The 23,348-nt window shown below is 45.5% G+C and overlaps 1 long non-coding RNA gene across 1 annotated transcript in view; it reads right to left on the reverse strand.

Annotated features, from left to right (window-relative positions):
- LOC140460957 (uncharacterized) overlaps positions 1–23,348 on the reverse strand; it is a 49,331-nt gene that overhangs the window by 21,285 nt on the left and 4,698 nt on the right. The window contains exon 2 of the long non-coding RNA XR_011954419.1: positions 15,986–22,920. This is a non-coding gene — a long non-coding RNA (uncharacterized lncRNA). The remainder of the gene's footprint in view (positions 1–15,985; positions 22,921–23,348) is intronic.

The following is a 23,348-nucleotide window of genomic DNA, read 5'->3' on the forward strand; positions in this document are numbered from 1 at the left end:
AACATTGAACATTCATTGGGGCAGAGATGATCTCAGTTTTTATGTTGGCAGACAACAGAACTATTCCTATTAGAATTGGCAAGTCAGAGGCTATAGAAAGGGTAGAACTTAAACAATCAACATTGAGAGGGTAAAGATACACAGCAAACTATTTGGATTGAGGACAGACAAGTCCACTAATGCTGATGGCCTACATCCTGGGTCCTGAAGGAAGTGGCAGCGGAGATAGTGAATTCATTAGTTACAATATTCCAAAAATCTCTTAACATGGGAAAGATTCATTGCGTTTATTTAAGACTGAGATATATATATATGTTCCTGATTGTCAAGGGGATCAAAGGTTATGGGAAGAAAGCTGGAGAATGGAGTTGAGAAACATCTCAGCCATGATTGAATGGGGGAGCAGACTCGATAGACTGAATGGCCTCATATCTGCTCTTGTGTCATATGATCTTATGGTTCCATTGGATTGGAAAAATGCTAATGTAACGTCTGTATTCAGAATGGGAGGGAGGCCATATGTGGGAAATTGCAGACCAGTTCGTTGAACATTTGTTCTCGAGTCATAGAGATGTGCAGCACGGAAATAGACCCTTCAGTCCAACTTGACCATGTCAAAAGATATCCTAACCTAATCTAGTCCAATTTGCCAGCACTTGACTCATATCCCTCTAAACCCTTCCTACCCATCCAGATGCCTGTTAAATGCTGTAATTGTACCAGCCTCCACCACTTCCTCTGGCAGCTCATTCCATACAAGCACACCCTCTAAATGAAAAAGTTGCCCCTCAGGTCCCTTTTACATATTTCCCCTCTCACCCTAAATCTATGCCGACTAGTTCTGGACTCCCCCACCCCATCGAAAAGACCTTGTCTGTTTATCCTATCCATGCCTCTCATTGTTTTATAAACCTCCATAAGGTCACCCCTCACCCTCTGAACCTCCAGGGAAAACAGCTCCTGCCTATTAAGCCTCTCCCAAATGCTCCAACTCTGGAAACATCAGTGTAAGTCTTTTCTGAACCCTTTCAAGGGATCAGGCAGGAAAATGGGGGTGATGAGCAGTCTTGATCGAACGGCACAGCAGTCTTGATGGGCTGAATGGCCTAATTCTGCTCCTATATTTGTGAATTTTTGAACTCTGGAGCAAGCAGGACTTGAACCCGATCCAGGGTTAGGGTCGCTACCTCTGTGCAACAAGACATCCAGAAAAATATCAAATCCTCCCCATCACGGAATTGCACCCCCAGTCTCCTGAGTCACAGATGGGGATACTAACCACTACACTACCGAGAATGCTGGACAGTTGCAAGATGATGGAGATAGGGGTGGAGAATAGGTGGGTGTTTCAGGAACTATTATAGACATGAAAGTGTGAATGGCATCTTTATGTACTGTGTAAAAACAAGGACTGCAGATGCTGGAAACCAGAATCTAGATTAGAGTGGTGTTGGAAAGGCACAGCAGGCCAGCAGCATCCGAGGAGCACGACTAAGCCAGCCAATGATCTGACCTGTGCCACACAAGCGCAGTCCTCCTGGAGAGTTACCAGGAGTATGTTCAGGCTGTAGGAAGAGATCCAATTCCCGGTTTGACCTGGAATGTAATCCCCACAGGCACACAGGGAGCGGTGATCCACTTGCTCCACATGTGGGAAGGGATTCACTGAGTCATTCAAACTCAAACACATCATTGACTTCCTACTGGACAGAAAGTATTAAACTTCTCAGCAACAACGCTTTAAAAAAAATCCATTGTTATACTCGTAGTGAGAATCACAGTTTTCCAAACTGTGGGCCAATAATAGAGATGTTGAGAGACCAGGTTTGGAATGCATGGCTGCCCAGGTAACAATGGTTGCTATGGGGCTCACAGTGATGACTGAGGGGCCGTCCCTTTAGATGCTCGGTTGTTTCTGTGTTGTTGATGAGGCTTGGCCTCATGGACTGATCTCTGAAGTCAGATTCAAAAGAAGGTTTGAAAATTATGAGAAAAATCATACCCAGAAAAGACAGTGAAAAACTGTTCACCATGGTAAGAGCATTGAGAATAAGAATGCAGATTTCAAATCCATAACAAGGAAGAAAATGTGATGTGAGAAAGAAATTTCACACAGTGAGTAAATAGATCTGGAAGACATTGCATGGAACAGTGGTTGAAGCAGATTCAGTTAAGAGCATTGGAAAATTATTTGATGACAAGCAATGTACCAGTTTCCAAGGAAGCGTCAGGAAAATGGCACAACATCAGAAAGCTCATTTAGAGAGCTGCATGGACACGATGGGCTGAATGGCCTGCTTCTGTGATTTAGTCATTCAGTGGTTCATAATTGCTAATCAGGTCTTCGTCAGTTGTTAACGTCAAGCTAACATCTGCTATTTTGTATGGTCAATCAGATCAATGTTTTATAACTGCAGGGATTGGGACTAGGACCCCAGGTATTCACAGTATGTGTCAATGATTTAGATGAGGAAACTAATTGGAATATGTCACAAATTGCAGATGACACGAAGCTGGGTGGAAGGGTGAGCTGTGAAGAGGATACAATGTTATTTCACAGTCTGAGTGAGTGGGCAAATATATGTCAGATGTAGTTAGCGTGGATAAACGTGAGGTTATCCACTTTTCGAGCAAAAATAGAAAAGCAAATTATTTGAATAACTGTAACCGAGGAGATGGGAAGGTTCACCAAGAACTAATCCAAGATGGAGGACTGGAAAATTTGTGGCTGTAAGAGCTGCTCCTGTTTTGAGGTATTTCCAGTGTTGGAGGCGATTTCCTTGAATTCCAGGAGCAGCAATTAATGTTTTATATGCTGATGCATTGTTTTGGAACTTTAGAGTAAAAAAATCAAGACAACAGCAATTTTAAAATGGAGAAAGACAGCCAAAGGCAACAAGCACATGGTCTGTAAGGGAGAGAGAGAGAGAGAAACCTATACTACTAACGGATACAGCAGTGAATCTGCATAGTTGCTGCCTTTCCTGTTTGAAATCATATATCTCTGAACATCTTGGAAAAATTAACAAACAGCAAAATTCACAGCTGACCTTGAAGGAACATTTGTAGGAGAGCTCACAGCACAGGAACAGATTAGTGCAGAGTTTTTAACGTGTAACCGTGCCGTAAGTCTGCAGTAGTGAATAGAGTGGGTTCTTTCTTGATTATATGTTTTGAGATTTTAGAAGTTCACCAGCAAGTCCACAACAGGGAATGGCTGATCACCTGCTCCAGGCACAGGAAGGGATTCATCAATTCTTCCAGCCTGCAGACACACTAGCGGGTCCACACCAGGCACAGCATGCTCACCTGCTCTCAGTACGGGAAGGCCATCACCCCCTCCTCCCACCTGCAGAGGCACCAGTGAGTTCATGTGCCATCACAGGGTGATTGAAGGAACAGGGCCGAGTGCCATTATCGACTGGACTATCAACCCAGTTCTGGGGACTCCTCGGAACTCCTGGGTTTGAATCCCACCACAGCAGATGGCGGAATTGGAATTCAGTCAGAAATCTGGAGTTCAGAATATAATGATGAAATCATTTTCTGGGGAAAGAAAATCCTCTGATTCACTCATGTTAGAGTTTGTCTGCAACCCAATCTTGAGTCAGATTGGTTCTGTTTCCAAAGTAAGGATTTATAACATGACACATGGATTGACTGCCTGACGATTGTGTGCTTTTTGAGCAAAATATAATGTATCTGCAAATAAAATTCTGCAATTGCAATTTCAGCCCATAAACTCATGTGTGTGCATGCATGCGAGCGTGTGTGTTTGTGCATAAGAGCATGTGTTTGCATTCGACCATGCTTGGTAACGTGTGTGAATAATGGGGTACAAGTCTGTGTGAGTGCGGTCACTTGTCGTGTGACATGAAACCAAGGTCCGTGTTGAGGCCATCCTCATGGGTTCCGTACTTGCCTATCAGTTATACAACACACATTGGAGAGGGCAGGGTGGGGCTTGTCTTTCAATTTGCAGAAGGTGGGAGGCTCTGGATGCTTTGATCCAGGGCAAACACATCCTGGAGGATATTCGTCCAGAGGGATGGAGCGGGAAGCCAGGCTGCAGACATGTTGAGGGTAAAGTGGGAAAGTTAACCAGGCACTTTATTCTGGGAGATTGTCATTCCCTTCTGGAGAGAGCCTTTTGTTTGCATCAGTGGACAGGATCAGGAGGATGTAAGTGCAGGTCTGGCAGATAAAGGGGATCTGATAGAGGGCTGCAGGTGGTAGGCGCTAACTGGTTGGGCAGAGGGAGTAAAAACAACATTGGGGAGGGGGAGATGGTGGTAAGGGACAGAACAGTGACAGAGATGGTCTCCGTTCTCTGCAGTTGTCAGCAGGAGCACAGATGGCATTGGTGTCTGTTTGGTGCCAGGATTTAGGAACCGATGTGCTCAGGGCTGGAGAAGGTTGCAGTGGGTGTGGTCCAACAATGTCAGGAGGAGAGAGCCTCTGCTAAGGGCACATGAAAAGTTAGAAACTACTAGGACAAAGCAGAACATCAAAGCTCTGAGCAGCACGATGGCTCAGTGGTTCATACCACTGACTCACAATGTCAGGGACCTGGGTTCGGCCCCACTCTTGAGCAGCTGTCTGTGTGGACTTTCACACGTTCTCACCCTTCTGCCTGCATGAGTTAACTCTGGGTGCAGTTCAGGGTAGATCGGCCGTGCTAACGTGTGCACATATGTGCAACTGAGGGTCGGTTAACCATGGGGAACTGCAGGAAAAACGGGTGGGTCTGGATGGGATACTGTTTGGAAGGTCAGTCTGAATTTTGTAGGCCAAATGTCCTGTCAGGATTATATGATTCTATTGCATTAGCCAAGCATCTATTGAGAAACAATTGCCTCAGGTCTGCTGTGGGTGGAGTGGGTTCCAATACATGAGACACTGACACCAGTCCTGAGGAAGGTGAGATTTGTGCCGTCAGTCCCCCAAACACTTGGTCCCCGTCCACTCTCTCTCCTCACACTCTGCACCTACCAATTCTCTGTGCTCAGCCGCCCTCTCTCTCTTCCCCTCATTTTCTGCACCCCACCCTCTGTCCCGTCATTTTCTCTCTCTCTCTCTACCCCCACTCCCTTGTCCATTCTCCCTCCCTTCTACCATACTTTCTCGTGCCCTCTTTGATTGCTGTATCTCTTTCTCAGGAAAGAGAGAGAATCGATAGCGATGACTCTACCTGGAAGACAGGGGTGCGCAAGAAATGGCTGATCTTTAAAATTAAGAACAGCTAAAATGATATAATCAGAAACATTGTTAACATCTAAAAGCATATTAATTTATATTTTTAAAAGCTGCAGTCATGTTTCTGAAACTTGCATTGAAATAGACGCATAGAGTCATACAGCACAGAAACAGATCCTTCAGTCCAACTCGCCCATCCCCTCCAGATATCCTAAATTGATCTAGTGACCCATTTGACAGCATTTCGCCCATATCTCTCTCACACCTTCCTATTCAGATACCCATCCTGACCCCGATGCCTTTCAAATGTTGTAATTGTAGCAGCCTCCACCACTTCCTCTGGGCAGCTCATTCCATACACACACCACACTCTACATGAAAGTTACCCCTTAGGTCCGTTTTAAATCTTTCCCCTCTCACCCTGAACCTATGCCGTCTAGTTTTGGACTTCCTCTACCCTGGGGAAAAGACATACAAAGCCGGACGAAATTCAAAAGGAATAAAATGTCGAGCCACAGGGAATAATAAAATTGTGGCTGCAGCTTTTTTTTCTCCTATTGACATTTGGACACTTAAAATCTGTCAGTAAAGCCAGCACCACCACAGAGCATGCTGCACATGCTTCTCGGTGTCAGCGACAACTGCGCATGTACTGCGGTGTCAGCAACAACTGCGCATGTACTGCGGTGTCAGCAAAAGCACTGAGCATGCTCGTCGCTGTCCGCGGAAACAGCGCTTGACTTCCTTCTGAAGGACCAATGGTGAGACCCGGAGGACCGGAAGGAGCCTGGTCCTTCTGCCATTCAGAACAACCTCTTTGTCTGAACGCGGAAGTTGGGCTGTGAGTTTCTCAAGATGCGGTTGTTCCTCTCTCTCTTTGAATGAAGATTGAGCTTCACCCTAGACTGCAACTCTGTCCAACATCTGTGGGTACGACACTCTCTTTTCTCACCCACTTTTTCATTTCTTTTTCGTTCTGGGATTCAGTAGCTGACTTGCACAAACTGAAGGGAAAGGGAGTGAATCCAGGCAGGGGACAGACTTTGGAAAAGTTGGTCCACGGCTGTGTCTCAATTGGCAAACGCACAGCAAATGCAGTGCCACAAAGTAAAGTTAAAGCCTATTGCTTTTAAAAAAAAGGCAGAAAGGAGGTGCATGGTTTAAATGATAATGTGGGATATAGGTAAATTAATGTTACTTCTGCAATTCTGCATTTTTATTTTACAAAGTAAAATGAACTCACATGAGTGTGTAATTGTTTTAGCCAAGAGCTGAGTCAGCAAGAATGGAAACGATGTGGAGGAAATGTATAATTGTTTTTGTATTAGCTAAAACTGTATGTCAGAAGGTAGACATTATGGGCAAGTCGATAAGATGTTGTGAGAGGATGAAGTTAAGCTAGATACGCCTGCACAAACAGTAGGTATAAAAATCTGCTTCCCACTTTTACAAAAACACACGAACAAACCCCAATTAAAAGGGTCATAGGGATCTGAACAGCCTCGGGAAAGGCACAGATGAAGGGGGTAGATAATGATGAAGAAAGAATATGCCTAACAATGACCTACAGCAGGATGAGGTCAAACAGCCTTGTGAGGCCAGAAATAAGCATTTTGTCACAGACAAGGCCATATAAGGCAAGAGATAAACAGGGGAAATGGGGGCCGGTCTTAGGGAAGTGGACGATGTATGCAGGGGAGGAGCGATGTAAAACAAAAGACATCAAATCATATAAATATTATGTATGAATTGAACTTGGTGTGTGTATGTCCTCTACCTTATAGGCACTGGACATCTCACCCACTTGCAAGTGTAAAATAAAGGACACTGCTGATTCAGATTTTGTCTCGGACTGCAATTATTGAGGTGTGTGAGCTTTGTTTCTCACAATTGGGGGCTGTCCGGGATTTTCTTCCATCACCGGGGGGAGTGGCTGGCCTTGGACACTGGGAAGACGCGTCCCGTTCCCCATTGAGGAGCGGTCTCGTGTCCTGGTTTGGTCTGCTCCCTTGGGCGACTGGTACGAATCCCACAAGAGAGACATCTGAATCAGACAGGGATAGGCGTTCGATAGAAAGTACGGCGACAAGGGGCCAGGCAACTCTGTGCACAGACCAAGGTAAGAAACCTGACTTTTAAGTATTGCCTTGGTGGCTGGGATTGAGTTTTAGTCGTTAATAAGGGACTAACGAAGGAACTCAATATGGGTTGTGCCGTGGGTAAGGAAAAAGCCTCCGGGAAAACAAAAGAAGGAAAAGGCAATGGAAATGGAGGGGGGGTCCCTTACAACATACCTCCAGAAAGTCCTTTTGGCAGGATGTTGTGGAATTGGCAAAATAATACTTGTACAGGGGAAAAAGATGATTAAATATTGTTGCTTCATATGGACTAAGGAATCCATTCTTCGTCCTGCCGTCTTCTGGCCAAAATACAGGTCGGACAAAGACTGGGTTTGTAAATATCTGAATTTATTTGTCAATGAGTGAGAGAGAGAGAGAGAATGAAAAGAGCTGTACAGCTGGTAGAAAGTTTAACCCTTTGTGATTTGGTTTGAATGCACATTTGTTTGTTGGTGATTGAATGTTTGCGTTTTATTCCCTGGAGTTTGAGTTCCGGGACTGTTTTGAATCTGATTTTTATTATGGAAACTTAACATGAATTCTTTTAAGGTTAAGGATTCTATCGAGATTATGAAAAAACAGAATGTTCTTCTTCCAGGTCATGACTGCCTTACTATCAGTTTCTAACTAATCTCTTTTATCTTTACATGAAAGTGATTTATGGAGGACAGTTGAAGTTTCAGTTCAACATTAGATTGTAGTAAAAACAAAATTCTATGGTTAATATCTGTGACCTTGGATTTTGCCATTGTTCATGCATTAGAAATATTTTTTTTAACTTGAATAGACAAATTCTTTTAAGGCAGCTCTGATTATTTCACGACCTATAGTATTGTAATTGAGCAATGATTGGTCAGGACTACTTAAGAAAACTAATTTTGGATTTAAATTAAGGGACTAAAACTTGGTGATTACAGTGGATTTCAAAATTGAGAACTGTATGCATTTTACATTTTGAATATTAAATACTGAATAAATGAACATAAATATATAAATATATTTACAAGTTTGGAACAGGCTTTAAAGTTAGTCAAGCATGAATTGATGAATTGGTGTTTGAAGTTATGGGGAGCTAGAAATATTGCAATATTTCTTTAAAAAAAGAAAAAGGGGAAGAACGTAATGACCTATCCCCTTCGGGAGGTACCAATCGGGGACAAAGATTGGGTTTGTAAGTGTCCCCCTCAGCAGTGGGGAGGTCAGAACATTTAAAAAAGAAATGAAGGTCCTGGTTGAGGATCCGGTGGGGTTGTCTGAACAAATTGATCAATTTTGGGGGCCCAGTCTGTATACCTGGGCTGAGTTCATGTCTATTTTGAATATACTATTTACTAGGGAAGAAAGGGGACTTATATGGGGAGCAGCCATTAAAATATAGGACAGGGAACACCCCATTGGAGATGGGGATGCTGGACAGGGAGAAGTGAAGTTTCCCTTCAGAGACCCCCAGTGGGAAAGTCAAAATCCGGAGCATAGAGAAGAAATGAGGGAATTGAAAGACCTGGTTCTAAAAGGAATAAGAGAGGCAGTTCCGAAGTCACAGAATTTGATTAATGTCTTTGAAATTAGACAGGAGAAAGGTGAGAATCCTTCAGCTTTTTTTTGCAGAGATTAAGAGACGCAATGTGGAAATATTCTGGAACGAACCCTGAGAACCCAGTGGCACAGGGTCTTTTGAAAGTACATTTTGTGACAAAGGAATGGCCAGACATACAGAGAAAGATACAGAAGATAGAAGGGTGGAGTGAAAAGCCATTAGATGAATTGTTAAGAGAGGCACAGAAAGTGTTTGTAAAGAGAGAGGATGAGAGACAGAAGCAGAAGGTGAAAATGATGGTAGCTGCGGTTGATGAGGTAGTTAAGAAAAGAGTGGAACCAATAGTGAGCAACCGGAGCGGTGGGTGGCAGCATGTCAGACAGAGAGGACAAGGGGGAGCGTTTGATAGAGGGTTCGAGCGACAGGGGCAGAGCTGGAGGTCTCCACAGGCAGGATGCTATTATTGCGGAAAGATAGGGCACTTTAAGCGGGAGTGTCCTGCTCTGAAAAGGGAAGAGAGGGCAATTCCGCTTATGAATTTTGATGAAGAATAGGGGTGTCAGGGGTTCCTGCCCTCGGGGGCCCACCAGGAACCCTTGATAAACCTGAAGGTGGGACCCTGTAGGGAAGGGGTAGTCTTCCTAGTAGATACGGGGCAGCACAGTCATCGCTGAATTTTAAACCAAAGAAAGTAGGAATGTCAACACGGTCAATTACTGTTTCGGGGGTAAAAGGGGAAGGATTTACTGTTCCAGTATTTGAACCTATGATGATAGAAGGTCCTAAGGATAGGGTCACAGGGGAACTGTTGTATATCCCTGATATAGGAAGTAACATATTAGGGAGAGACTTAATTATCCTCTTAGGACTGGGGATTGGAATTCAGGAAAAAGAATTAGTTGTACAAAGGCAATGTTGACAGAGGATGTGGAGAGAGAGATAGACCCTATTGTATGGGCTAGGGAAGGGAATTGTGGAAAACTACAGATCCCTCCCCTTGAAGTAAATTTTAAAAAAAGGAAAAGGGGACGTTGTCTGTGAGCGACAATATCCCATTTCCATAGAAGGTAAACGAGGACTGCAGCCAGTAATTGAAGGATTGATTAGAGATGGACTGTTGGAGCCATGTATGTCTCCTTATAATACCCCAATTCTACCAGTGCGAACATCCGATGGAACTTATCGAATGGTGCAGGATTTGAGAACATTAAATTGAATAGTACAGATCAGGCACCCAGTGATCCCAAACCCCTATACCTTATTAAGTGAGATCCCTCATAACCACAAATGGTTTAGTGTGATAGATTTAAAGGATGCCTTTTGGGCTTGTCCCTTGGCAGAGGAAGGTAGGAATTTGTTTGCCTTTGAGTGGGAAGACCCTAAGACAGGACAGAAACAGCAATACCGGTGTACTGTGCTTCCCCAGGGGTTTACGGAATCCCCGAATTTATTTGGACAGATGTTAGAACAAATTTTGGAGAAATTTAGCAGCCCCAAGGGGACTACCCTGTTGCAGGATGTAGACGACCTCTTAGTAATAGGAAAAAAAAAAGAGAAAGAGTAGTAGAAGCCACTAACATATTATCAAATTTCCTGGGTCAGCAGGGACTGCGAATATCTAAAAACAAACTACAATACGTGGAGCAAAAAGTGAAATACTTGGGACATTTAGTTAGTGAGGGAAAGCGAAAGATAAGCCCGGAACGGACGGAGGGAATAGTGGGGATGCTACTGCCCAGCACTAAACGGGAGTTACGCAAATTTTTGGGTCTAATGGGTTATTGCAGATTGTGGATTGATTCCTATGCACAGAAGACTAAGAAATTATATCTCAAACTATTAGAGGGGAACCAAAATGTCTAAGTTGGGATGATGAGGAAAAAGACCTAGTTGAGAAACTCAAAAGAGATCTGATCCATGCCCCCGTGTTAGCCTTACGTTCTCTAGATAAACCTTTCCACCTCTTTGCTACCGTGGATAAGGGAGCGGCTTTGGGAGTATTGACCCAGAGGTGGGGAGGAATGAGACAACCAGTAGCATATCTTTCGAAGCTACTGTATCCAGTATCCCGGGGGTGGCCTGAGTGTGTGCAGGCCGTGGCTGCCACTGCACTGTTGGTGGAGGAAAGCAGAAAGCTTACATTTGGGGAAGCCCTAATAGTAAGCACTCCACACCAAGTGAGAATAATCCTAAACCAAAAAGCTGGGCGATGGTTGACAGACTCGCGGATTCTGAAATATGAGGCAATATTAATAGAAAAGGATGATCTAGTGTTGGTCACTGACAATTGTTTAAATCCAGCTGCCTTTCTTTGGAAAGGGGAAGGAGACTCTCCTCAGAATCCAGGGCACGATTGCTTTGACATTATAGAATACCAAACTAAGGTCCGCATGGACCTGAGAGATGTTCCACTTCATGCAGGGGCTAGACTTTTTATAGACGGATCATCCCGGGTGACTGAAGGGAAAAGACATAATGGGTATGCAGTCGTAGACGGGACAAACATTAGTGTGGTGGAGGCAGGACGGTTGCCAAATGGGTGGTCAGCTCAGACTTGTGAACTCTATGCATTGGAAAGAGCCCTTAGGGCATAAGAGAATAAAGAGGGAACAGTATACACTGACTCTAAATATGCATTTGGTGTTGTGCACACTTTCGGTAAGATATGGCAGGAACGACGGCTGATCAATAGCCGAGGGAAAGAATTAGTACATGAAGAATTGATTAAACGGGTCTTGGAGTCCCTATTACTTCCCTGAGAAATAGCAGTAGTGCATGTAAATGGTCATCAGAAAGGAAATGAACTAGAAGTTAGGGGAAATAGATTAGCCGATGAAGTGGCTAAGGAAGCAGCCCTGAACCCACAAGAAGTGGTGATTCATTCCCTAATACCTATTGTCCCAAGTCCTAGGGAAGCTCCTATATTTACTGAAAGTGAAGAAAATGAATTGAGAGATTTAGGGGCTGTAAAAACAGCAGACGGGCATTGGAGGTTACCTGATGGAAGGGAAATGTTAAACAAAATGATGATGCGAGAAATTATGGCTGTCCTACACCAAGGCAGCCATTGGGGAGTACAAGCAATGTGTGATTTAGTTCTTAGGGAATATGGATGTAAAGAAATATATACAATTGCTAAACAAATGTGAGGGATGTATAATATGCAGAAAGGTAAATAAGAAAGTCTTGAGAAAACAGACCCCGGGAGGAAGAGACCCAGGATTGAGACCTTTCCAGAGTATACAAGTAGATTATACTGAACTCCCCAGGGTAGGAAGACTAAAATATATGCTAGTCATAGTAGATCATCTATCTGGTTGGGTTGAGGCATACCCCCTAGCTACTGCCACTGCGAGTGGAGTGTCTAAAACAATATTGGACCACATAATTCCCCGATATGGGCTCGTGAACCATATTGATTCCGACCAAGGAACTCACTTTACCTCTAAAGTGTTACAGGGGGTAATGAAATGGTTGGGAATTTCCTGGGAGTTCCATACTCCATGGCACCCGCCATCATCGGGAAGGGTTGAGAGAATGAACCAAACACTCAAACGACAGCTCTCGAAATTGATAATAACCAGACTCCCTTGGACCAAATGTTTACCTATAGCTCTCTTGCGAGTACGAACAGCCCCAAGGAAAGATTTGGGACTATCCCCCTATGAAATCTTATTTGGATTACCTTACTTGGGAACGAATGGAGAATTGCCAATTCCCGAAACTAAAGATTTGTTTTTAAAGAAGTACATACTGGGCTTGTCCTCCTCTTTGTTTTTCCTCAGGAAACAGGGTTTATTGGCACAGACTCCACCCCTTGAATTCACCGTTCATCCCATCCAGCCGGGCGATTGAATCTTAGGAAAATCATGGACAGAGACTAAATCGCAGCCGGACTGGGAAGGGCCGTACCAGGCTCTTTTGACTACCGAAACGGCAATAAGGACAGCGGAGAAAGGCTGGACTCATTACACTCGGATCAAAGGGCCAGTGGAATCTCCAGTTGAGGAAGAAGTCTGGACAGCCGAATTAACGCAAGGTCCGCTGAAACTCAGACTAAAGAGACTTTGAGTAACTAATTATACAGTGGCGACGCGAGCGCGGGATTATTTCTGTAAGATTGTATATTAAGTCTTTTTGTGCTTCAGCATGATGTTTAGAATACTGGGAATGCTGCTAGAATTATGATGCTAGCCCTTTTAGTATTGGGATTTCGTCAAATATCATTTTCATATGTATTATTAACGGTTCCTGAATCTGATAATCTACAAGTAATAGACGCTGATGTATGCAGCTTAGTAAATTGTGGGGATGTAGATAATCAGAGACAGTACCGCAGCTCTGAGATACATCTTACGTCCTATGGGGATGGCCTTGGGGATGGTACTTAGTATAATGGTCTCGTCACAGTACACCAGGCCCCCTTCCGACCAGCTCGTGATTGTCCTGATAAAAAGTGTAACCCAATATACCTAACGATAAGGAAAACTACATGGCACAAAACAATCCTGGGGCGGTGGGGTGGGGTGGGGTGGGGGGGGGCACCTATGAGATACAATGAAATGAAACGTTTGGGATAGAAATGAAAGCAAATGGGAAGGATTTCTTGGGCTCTTGTTCTTCAATTAGTGTAGGACAGGGAAAACGGGGAGAACTACTGGGTAATAAGATACAATCTTTCACCCCTCCCGATGATCCTAAAGTAGTAAAATTTATAGAGGTAAAGGACTTGAAACAGACCATTGAAATAGAAACTGGGTACGGGGATGCAAATGCCTGGGTTGAATGAGTAAAGTATACTGTGAAAAGTCTGAACAAAAGCAATTGCTATGCATGTGCCTCCGGTGGGCCAGTGACCCAGGTGGTTCCCTTTCCGCTCGGGTGGAAGCGAGACAGGAAGGGCATGAAATGTATGATAGCCCTGTATCAGGATGAGACTGCGTGGAATGATAGGAATTGTACCTCCCTATCTCTGATGTTCCCTCCCTTGGAGAAGAAAGATGCAAAAGGTCCCCCCCTGTTTTCTGCAGCAGTTGGAAATCACACATCATGTGTGCGTAGACGAGGTACAAGTCGGTCGTAAGATTTGGGGGAGCTGAAATTATGTACAGAGATTAAGAATGTTACCGAAACGGAGAAGGGAGGGAACTACTCAGCATTAAAGGTTGCCTGAGCGGATCTGTGGAGGCGAAATATTGAGACCCACGCTACCTCCAGACTGGAGAGGGATATGTGCAATTGTACAATTGACAATTCCATTTACCCTGGCATTTGAGAAGGAAAACATAGGAGGGAAAAAGGGAAGGGGTAAGAGATTACTGTTAGACACTTCTTTCGATGACAGGATTTATCTCGATTCTGTAGGAGTCCCGAGGGGGGTACCTGATGAATTCAAGGCTCGTAACCAGATTGCAGCAGGCTTTGTGTCAGCTCTCTTTTGGTGGGTAACAATTAATAAAAATGTAGATTGGATAAATTACATTTTCTATAATCAACAGCGATTTATAAATTATACAAGAGATGCGGTTAAAGGAATATCAGACCAGCTTGATGAGACAAGTAGGACGGTATGGGAAAACAGAATGGCCCTTGATAGGATTTTAACAGAAAAAGGGGGTATGTGTGTGTGTGATGTTAGGAGGAAGCTGTTGTACATTTATTCCTAATAACACTGCACCTGGTGGTTCAATTACTCGGGCCTTAAGAGGATTGACTACCTTAGCAGAGGAACTGGCTGAGAATTCAGGAGTAGATACATCTCTCACAGGATGGCTTGAATCCTGGTTTGGAAGGTAGAAGGGGATGGTGGTTTCTATCCTTACTTCCCTGATAGTAGTAGTCGGGGTATTAGTGGCCATTGGCTGTTGTATCATACCCTGTATGCGAGGGCTCACCCAAAGACTGATTGAAACAGCATTGATGAAACAGGTGCCCCTAAAAGAAAAATGCAGAAGATAACAAATGGTAATTAAAGAAAAGGGGGAAATTGTGGGATATAGGTAAATTAATGTTATTTCTGCAATTCCATTTTACAAAGTAAAATGAACTCACACCAGTGTGTAATTGTTTTAGCCACGAGCTGAGTCAACAAGAATGGAAACGATGTGGAGGAAATATATAATTGTTTCTGTCTTAGCTAAAATTGTATGTCAGAATGAGATGTGCCAGTAAAACAATGGCAGACATTACGGGCAAATAGATAAGATGTTGTGAGGGGATGAAGTTAAGCTAGATACGCCTGTACAACCAGTAGGTATAAACATCTGCTTCCCACTTTTACAAAAACACAGGAACAAACCCCAATTAAAAGGGTCATAGGGATCAGAACAGCCTCGGGAAAGGCACAGATGAAGGGGGTAGATAATGATGAAGAAAGAATATGCCCAACAATGACCTACAGCAGGATGAGGTCAAACAGCCTTGTGAGGCCAGGAATAAGCATTTTGTCACAGACAAGGCCGGATAAGGCAAGAGATAAACGGGGGTAATGGGGACCGGTCTTAGGGAAGTGGACGATGGAAGCAGGGGAGGAGCGATGTAAAACAAAAGACATCAAATCATATAAATATTATGTATGAATTGAACTTGGTGTGTGTATGTCCTCTACCTTATAGGCACTGGACATCTCACCCACTTGCAAGTGTAAACTAAAGGACACTGCTGATTCAGATTTTGTCTCGGACTGCAATTATTGAGGTGTGTGAGCTTTGTTTCTCACAATCAGTGAACTGCTTTTTTGTTAGAACCACAAGTTCTTGATTTATTTTCATAACTTACTAATATTCACATCTGCACATTTAATGTCAAACTCTGACATCAGAAATGACATGACACCATTAATTTTTTCTTACAATAATCCAACAAACAAATTAATAACACAGTGAATACCAAGTCTCATTAATATGAAATTAAATTTGACCAAATAAAATGTAAAATCGAGATGTGAGATAACAAATGGGGGAAGGGCAGAAGGTAAGAAATGCAGCATCATAGAAGGTGCTCCTCCAGGGAGTGTATTTTACCAACTACAACTGCTAAATATAAACAAACACTCTAATATGATCCTCCGGTTTTAATGTAAACCATAGCCCCATACAGTAGGTACCATTTAAATAAGTTAATAGATACAAGCCTTGAGCAAATCCAGCCTCCAGCCGGACCCCCCGCTTCTTGGAGCTCGGACCTTCCTCCAGCTCCGGGGGGTTGTTGAGCTCCTGGGCTCCGGCCGCCGCCGAAGAAGCCGCGGGCGCCGGCTCTCTCTCCTCCACCGCCGACATTTTTAATTTGTTTTCTCGTTCACCCGGTAACCGTCACCTCCCCCTTCCCGGGCCCCGGAAATTATACAAAAATAAACAATAAAGCCCACCGGGCACTGTCTCCTTTTCTTCACAACTTTTGTTTGAAAAGTTCCGACTTTAATTTGAAATGTATTTTAAAGGTATTTTCTGAGGTAAACGATGCCTGTCTGCCCCCCTCCCTCCGTCAGAAACCGCCCGCTGAGTCGATGAGAAAACCGCAGCCTCGCGCCGCCATCTATGTTTTTCTTCTTCTTTCCGTCTCCTCCTTCAGTGACGCGCGTCATCCCCGCCCCGCCCAATCAAAACTCACCTTACTCCAGCTGACCAATGGCGGCCGGCCTTGCAGTCAAAAAGGAAGCCACAACCCGGAATGTCGCTCTCCGATTCGTCCGCACCGACCGCAGCCTTTGGGATTGGTGGAGAGGTTCACAGGCTCTTCACTGTCCCCGCCCCTTTACTACAATGGGCTCGAGGTGTTTAGGAGGAAGGTGTTCTCACTCATTCATTCAACAGGAGATGGGCTCAATTTACTGTAATGGACTGTGGGGGTACAGTGGTCATGTCTCATGTTGAGGGGGAAGGTGTTTCCATTCATTCAACAGAAGAGGACCTATTTACTACACAGGGTTTTTTTTGTGATGCAGCTGTAGTGTTCCATAGAGCCCTGAGGCTCAGGTTTAAATCCCACTGCTCCAGTCTGTGTAATAACATACTCAATTTTTTTCAGTCATAAGTCACACAACTATAGTCCAACACGTCTATTTGAAATCGCACGCGTTTGGAGCGTAGCCTCTTCATCAGGTGAAGACATGGAAAACAAAACGTGCAGGAAAGAGAATTCAGATAAACGATCAGCCATGGATGGTGATGAAAGACAGAGCATCTCAACAGTCAATTACCTATTCCCATTCCTATTTCTGATCTTCTTAATACATGACAAGTTGTATATTTTCCAAGCATTAATTTTATTTCCATGGTTTAAAAATGAATATTTAAGAATGGTCAGTTTATTCTTTCTCACTTGAGCACATTGTGACCCACAACTATTTAGATACCACTGTTAATATCATAGCCCCTCTCATGAGATATCAGAGGAACAATTCATAAACAAAATTTGACACTGAGTCACTCGAGTAGACACTTGAACAGAGAAAGCGCCCGACAGATATTGGGAATCTAAAGGTTATTGAAGTGAAATGTTCAGAAGAGCAGGTGAAAACCCCCAATAAGGGAACTCACCTGACTGACCTAATTATAATCACCACAGTATCCAGTGCTACTCTTCACCGAACACTGATTACTTTCCTTTTCAGTTTAATGATCCAACTATCTTTTGAATGCCATAATTGAATCTGACTCCAACACTCTCTCTCGCAGACCATTCCAAAGGTCGAAGATTTTCAATCATGAATGAAATATGTTCTGGATCTCTCCCAAAACACCAATTCATATGAAGCTTGCTTCAAATCATTTGCAGTAAGTTCTTCACATGGACAAATTTGCAGCTGAGGGCATTTGTTTAAATTTTATATCATATTGAGGTGGCAGAGTGCTTGGCATTGCTACCTCACAGCACTAGGGACCCAGGTTCAATTCCAGCCTCAGGTGAGTGTCTGTGTGGAGTTTGCATGTTCTCCCTGTCTGCATGGGTTTCCTTCCACAGTCCAAAGATGTGCAGGTTAGGTGGATTGACCATGCGAAATTGCTCTGTGATGTGTAGGTTATGTGGATTAGTCATACTAAATGCAGGAGAACGGGATGAACCTGTGTGGGATGCTCTTTGGTGTGTCAGTGCAGGATCATTGGGACAAATGGCCTCTTTCTGCACTGTAGGGATTTTATGATCTCTGTCTGATTTCTTGCACATGCTGCTTTCTGAAAGGGACATTTTACTGTCATATTCAGTACTGCAGTCTCTATATTTTGATACATACCTCTAAATTAGTTTTGAATGAAATCCCCCCCCCATTTCACTGTATTTTAGCTACCATTCACCCCCCCACCCCTTCCATTCCTTATTCATTTTTCCATTACCTGTGTTATGATCCCCTCCTCTTTATATATATTATTGTAGACAGTCTAAATCTAGTTACCATGTCTCTAAAATATGAGATGAAATATGATCGCATACTTTGAGTCCATTACTACAGTTTGTTAAGGTCTCTTGCCAAAGAGTACTCTTAATCCTGCATCCTTCGGTAGGATTATATGAGGATATCTGGTCAGCATGGATGAGTTGGATTAAATGGTTTGTTTCCGTCCTGTGCATCTCTATGACTATGACTATCGAATAAGGGCCAGGAGCAGGCAGGTGGGACTAGTTTAGTTGGGGATCATGTACTGAATGGTCTGTTTCCAGGCTGTATGACGACACAGCGTCAAATGAATGGGGATCAATCCCAAAGAGATATTAAAGGTCTCGAGCACCACCTTAGGCACATGTGTGGACACCTTCCAGATAACTGAGAGCAGTGGGGCACTGTGAAGTTCAGTACATCAGTTAGCCAGCAAGTTCTCTTCGGGAGACTTGTCTCGAGAAAGGAAGCGGTTTCCTGTCCCATCAACTGGACTGTGGATCAGTTTGGAGCAGGTCCTATATCTCTGACAACATCAGTGGACAGAGTCGAGAGTGTGGTGCTGGAAAAGCACAGCAGGTCAGGCAGCATCGAAGGAGCAAGAGAATTGACGTTTAGGGCATAAACCCTTCATCATCAATGAGGCTTGTGGATCGGGAGGGCTGAGAGATAAATGGAAGGGGGGGGTGGTGTTGGGGAGAAGGTAGCTGAGAATGTGATGAGCAGATGAAGATGATTGGTCGGAGAGGAGGGTGGGGCGGATAGATGGGAAAGATGATGGACAGGTCAGGAGGGCGAGTGGAGGCTTGGGGCTGTGATAAGGTGGGGAGGGGAAAGAGGAGGAGGAGGAGGATACATGAGGAAACTTTTGAATTCCACATTGATCCCATGTGGTTACAGAGTCCCAAGGTGGAATAAGAGGTGTTCTTCCTCCAGGTGTCAGGTGGTCAGGGTTTGGCAATGGAGACAGGCCTGGGCCTCAATGATCTTGATGGAATGTGAGGGGGAGTTGAAGTGTTCAGCCACAGGGCGGTGGGGTTTGTGGGTGTCCCAGAGTGGTTCTCTGAAATAATCCACAAGTTGGCGTCCTGTCTCCCTGACGTAGAGAAGACCACATTGGATGCAATGGATACAGTGGATGACACTGGTGGAGGTCGAGGGAAATTTCTGTCAGATGTGGAAGGATCCTTTGGGGCCTTGGATAGAGGTGAGAGGAGTGGTATGGACACATGTTTTACACTTCCTGTGGTGGCAGGGAAGGGGCCGGGAGTGGGGTGTGGGCTGGTTGTGGGCGCATGGACCTGACGAGGGAGTCGCAGAGGAAATGGCCTCTCTGGAATGCTGGTAGGGGTGGGGAGAGAAAAATATACCTGGTGGTGGGGTCCGTTTGTAGGTAGCAGAGGCTGATGTGATGTATCCGGAGGTTGGTGGGGTGGAAGGCGAGGACGGTTGGGGGTGGGTCCTGTCCTTGTTCCATTGGGAGGGTTGGGGTTCAAGGGTGGTGTTGCAGGATGTGGAGGAGATGTGCTGGAGGGCATTGTCGACCACGTGGGAAGGGAAATTGCGAACTTGGAAGGAGGAGGCCCTCTGGGATTTTCTACGGTGGAATTGGTCATCCTGGGAACAGATGTGGCGGAGGAATTGGGAATAAGGGATTGCGTTTTTACAGGAGGTGGGGTGAGGGGGGCGTAATCTAGCTAGCTGCGGGAGTCGGTGGGCTTGTAGTAGATGTCCACGGTTAGTCGGTAGCCAGAGACGGAGAGGTCCTGGAAAGGGAGATGGTCCAGGTGAATTTGAGGTCGGGGTGAAAGGTGTTGATAAAGATGACTAACTGTTCAAACTCCTTGTGAGAGCGTGAAGTGGCACCAATATGGTCATCGATGTACTGGAGGAACAGGTGTAGCTGAGGAAAATGGACTGTTCCACGTACCCGACAAAGAGGCAGGCATAGCTGGGTCCCATGCGGGTGCCCATGGCTACCCCTTTAGTTTGGTACATTGGTTTGGATGCCATCTGAGGTTTGTGCGGATCACTTCAGTGGGAACGTGCAGTCCCAGGCTCAGTGAGCAGCACTGCAAGCAAAGCTCACAGAATCCCTACAGGGAAACAGGCCCTTCAACCCAACAAGTCCACACCGACCCTCTGAAGAGTAACCCACCCAGACCCATTCCCCTACCCCATTAGTCTACATTACCCCCTAAACAATACACTGCACCGACACATCCCTGAACACTCTGGGACAATTTAGCTTGGCTAATTCACTTGCTCATGTTTGGATTGTGGGAGCACCCAGAGGAAACCCTTGCAGACATGGGGGGAGAATGTGCAAACTCCACAAAGACAGTCACCCTGAGGGTGGAATCGAACCCCTGTCCCTGGCGATGTGACACAGTGGCACTAATCACTGAGCCACTGTGCCACCTGTGAGCCAACCTGGGGTTGGGGGAAGATGGGAGGGGTGTGGGGGTGCTGTCTAGCAGAAAACAAAGAGAGCTCGCTGACGCTCCCACTGCACCCACTGTCAGAACGGGCAGGAGGTTCAGTCCTGGGGGTGACCCTCATCAGCGTCGCCGACGGAATCTGCTGGTGCCCCCTCTGGTGTCTCTGCAAGTTACTGGACGACGTGAACCTCCGCCTGCACTTGGGGCAGGGGAACGGCCTCTCCCCGGTGTGGACCCGCTGGTGCCTCAGCAGGTTGGAGGCCTGGGTAAAGCCCTTCCCGCACTCAGGACAGCTGAACGGCCTCTCTCCAGTGTGGACCCGCTGGTGGTCCAGGAAGTCAGAGGAGCGTTTAAAGCCCTTCCCACACTCGGGCAGGGGAACGGCCTCTCCCGGTGTGGAGATGCTGGTGCCTCAGCAGGGCAGAGGAATTGCTGAAGGCCTTCCCACACTCGGAACAGCTGAAGGGCCTCTCCCCAGTGTGGACCCACTGGTGGGCCAGCAGGTTGGAGGATTTGCTGAAGGTCTTCCCGCACTCAAGGCAGGGGAAGGATCTCACCCCAGTGTGGACCTGCTGGGGGGCCATGAGGGTAGAGGCCTGGGCAAAGCTCTTCTCACACTCGGGGCAGGAGAATGGACTCTCCCCAGTATGGATCCACTGTTGGACCAGCAGGTTGGAGGAACTGGTAAAGCCCTTCCCGCACTCTGGGCAGGGGAATGGTTTCGGAATGGCAGCTGGTGACGAGCGGTGTCCCGCAGGGTTCAGTGTTGGGGCCACAGCTGTTCGTATTATATATTAAAGATCTGGATGAAGGGACTGGGGAACTCTAGCGAAGTTTGCAGATGATACGAAGTTCGGTCGACAGGCAGGGAGTACTGAGGAAGTGGGGAGGCTACAGAAGGATCTAGACAGTTTGGGAGAGTGGTCCAGGAAATGGCTGATGGAATTCAACGTGAACAAATGCGAGGTTTTGCACTTTGGCAAAAAGAATAAAAGCATAGACTACTTTCTAAACGGTGAGAAAATCCGTAAAGCCAAAGTACAAAGGGATCTGGGAATGCTAGTCGAGGATTCTCTAAAGGTCAACATGCAGGTTGAGTCCATGATTAAGAAAGCGAATGCAATGTTGTCACTTATCTCAAGAGGGTTGGAATATAAAACCACCGTTGTGCTGCTGAGACTTTATAAAGCTCTGGTTAGGCCCTATTTGGAGTACTGTGTCCAGTTTTGGTCCCCACACCTCAGGAAGGACATACTGGCACTGGAACGTGTCCAGCGGAGATTCACACGGATGATCCCTGGAATGGTTGGTCTAACATATGAGGAACGGCTGAGGATCCTGGGATTGTATTCATTGGAGTTTAGAAGATTAAGGGGAGACTTAATAGAGACGTACAAGATAATACATGGCTTGGAAAGGGTGGACGCTAGGAAACTGTTTCCATTAGGTGAGGAGTCTAGGACCCGTGGACACAGCCTTAGAATTAGAGGGGGTCAATTCAGAACAGAAATGCGGAGACATTTCTTCAGCCAGAGAGTGGTGGGCCTGTGGAATTCATTGCCGCAGAGGGCAGTGGAGGCCGAGACGCTAAATGTCTTCAAGGCAGAGATTGATAGATTCTTGTTGTCTCGAGGAATTAAGGGCTACAGGGAGAATGCGGGTAAGTGGAGTTGATATGCCCAGCCATGATTGAATGGCGGAGTGGACTCGATGGGCCGAATGGCCTCACTTCCACTCCTGTGTCTTATGGACTCTCCCCGGTGTGACTGCGCCGATGAGTCTCCAGGGCAGACTGGAAACTGAAGCATTTCCCACAGTCGCCACACTTCCAAGGTTTCTCGATGGGGCAGGATTCCTCGGGTTTCTCCATGGCTGAAGCTTCAGCCGCACACAAACGTGTGTACAGCCCCTCCCCGGTGTGAATTCCTCTTTCCAGGCCGTATAACTGTTTCTGGCTCCACACTCAGTGCACTGCAACAGTAGGGTCTCTCATCCAGTCACACTGATGCTGAAAACGTTATGAAACAGGAACCAAAAAGCATTGCTCCATCTCACAGAATCATAGTTGAAAATCTTTGCTGTCCCGATGGATTGAGTGACTGTCAGACATCGAAGTGAAAATGATGACTGTAGATGCTGGAGATCAGAGTCGAAAAGTGTAGTGTTGGAAAAACACAGCAGGTCAGGCAGCATCCAAGGAGCAGGAGAGTCAAGCATCAGCTGTTGATTTTGAAACTTCCGTCTTCAGATAGTCTGTAAAAAGAGATTACAAAAATCAGCATTGTCAATCCGGGGGGAGGTGGGGTCGGAATGAGACAACAAGGTGTTGACACCGACACCAGATAGAAACTGAACATCGAGACGTGGCAAACGTTAGTGGCAAGCCAGAGTCAGAGAGAGACACAGCACAGAAACATACCCTTTGGTCCAACTCATCCATGTCGACCAGATATCCAAAATTAATCTAGTTCCATTTGCCAGCATTTGGCCAATAACCCTCTAAACCCCTCCTATTCATATACCTATCCAGGTGCCTTTTAAATGTCATAATTGTACCAGCACCCACCACTTCCTCTGGCAAATTTGTACACACACCACCTTCTGCATGAAAACGTGCCCCTTAGCTCCGTTTCTAACAAATTGCTCTCCATCTAAACCCGTAGCACTATGGCAATCCCAGT

Source organism: Chiloscyllium punctatum, chromosome 36, assembly GCF_047496795.1.
Source record: "Chiloscyllium punctatum isolate Juve2018m chromosome 36, sChiPun1.3, whole genome shotgun sequence".
Classification (NCBI taxonomy): domain Eukaryota; kingdom Metazoa; phylum Chordata; class Chondrichthyes; order Orectolobiformes; family Hemiscylliidae; genus Chiloscyllium; species Chiloscyllium punctatum.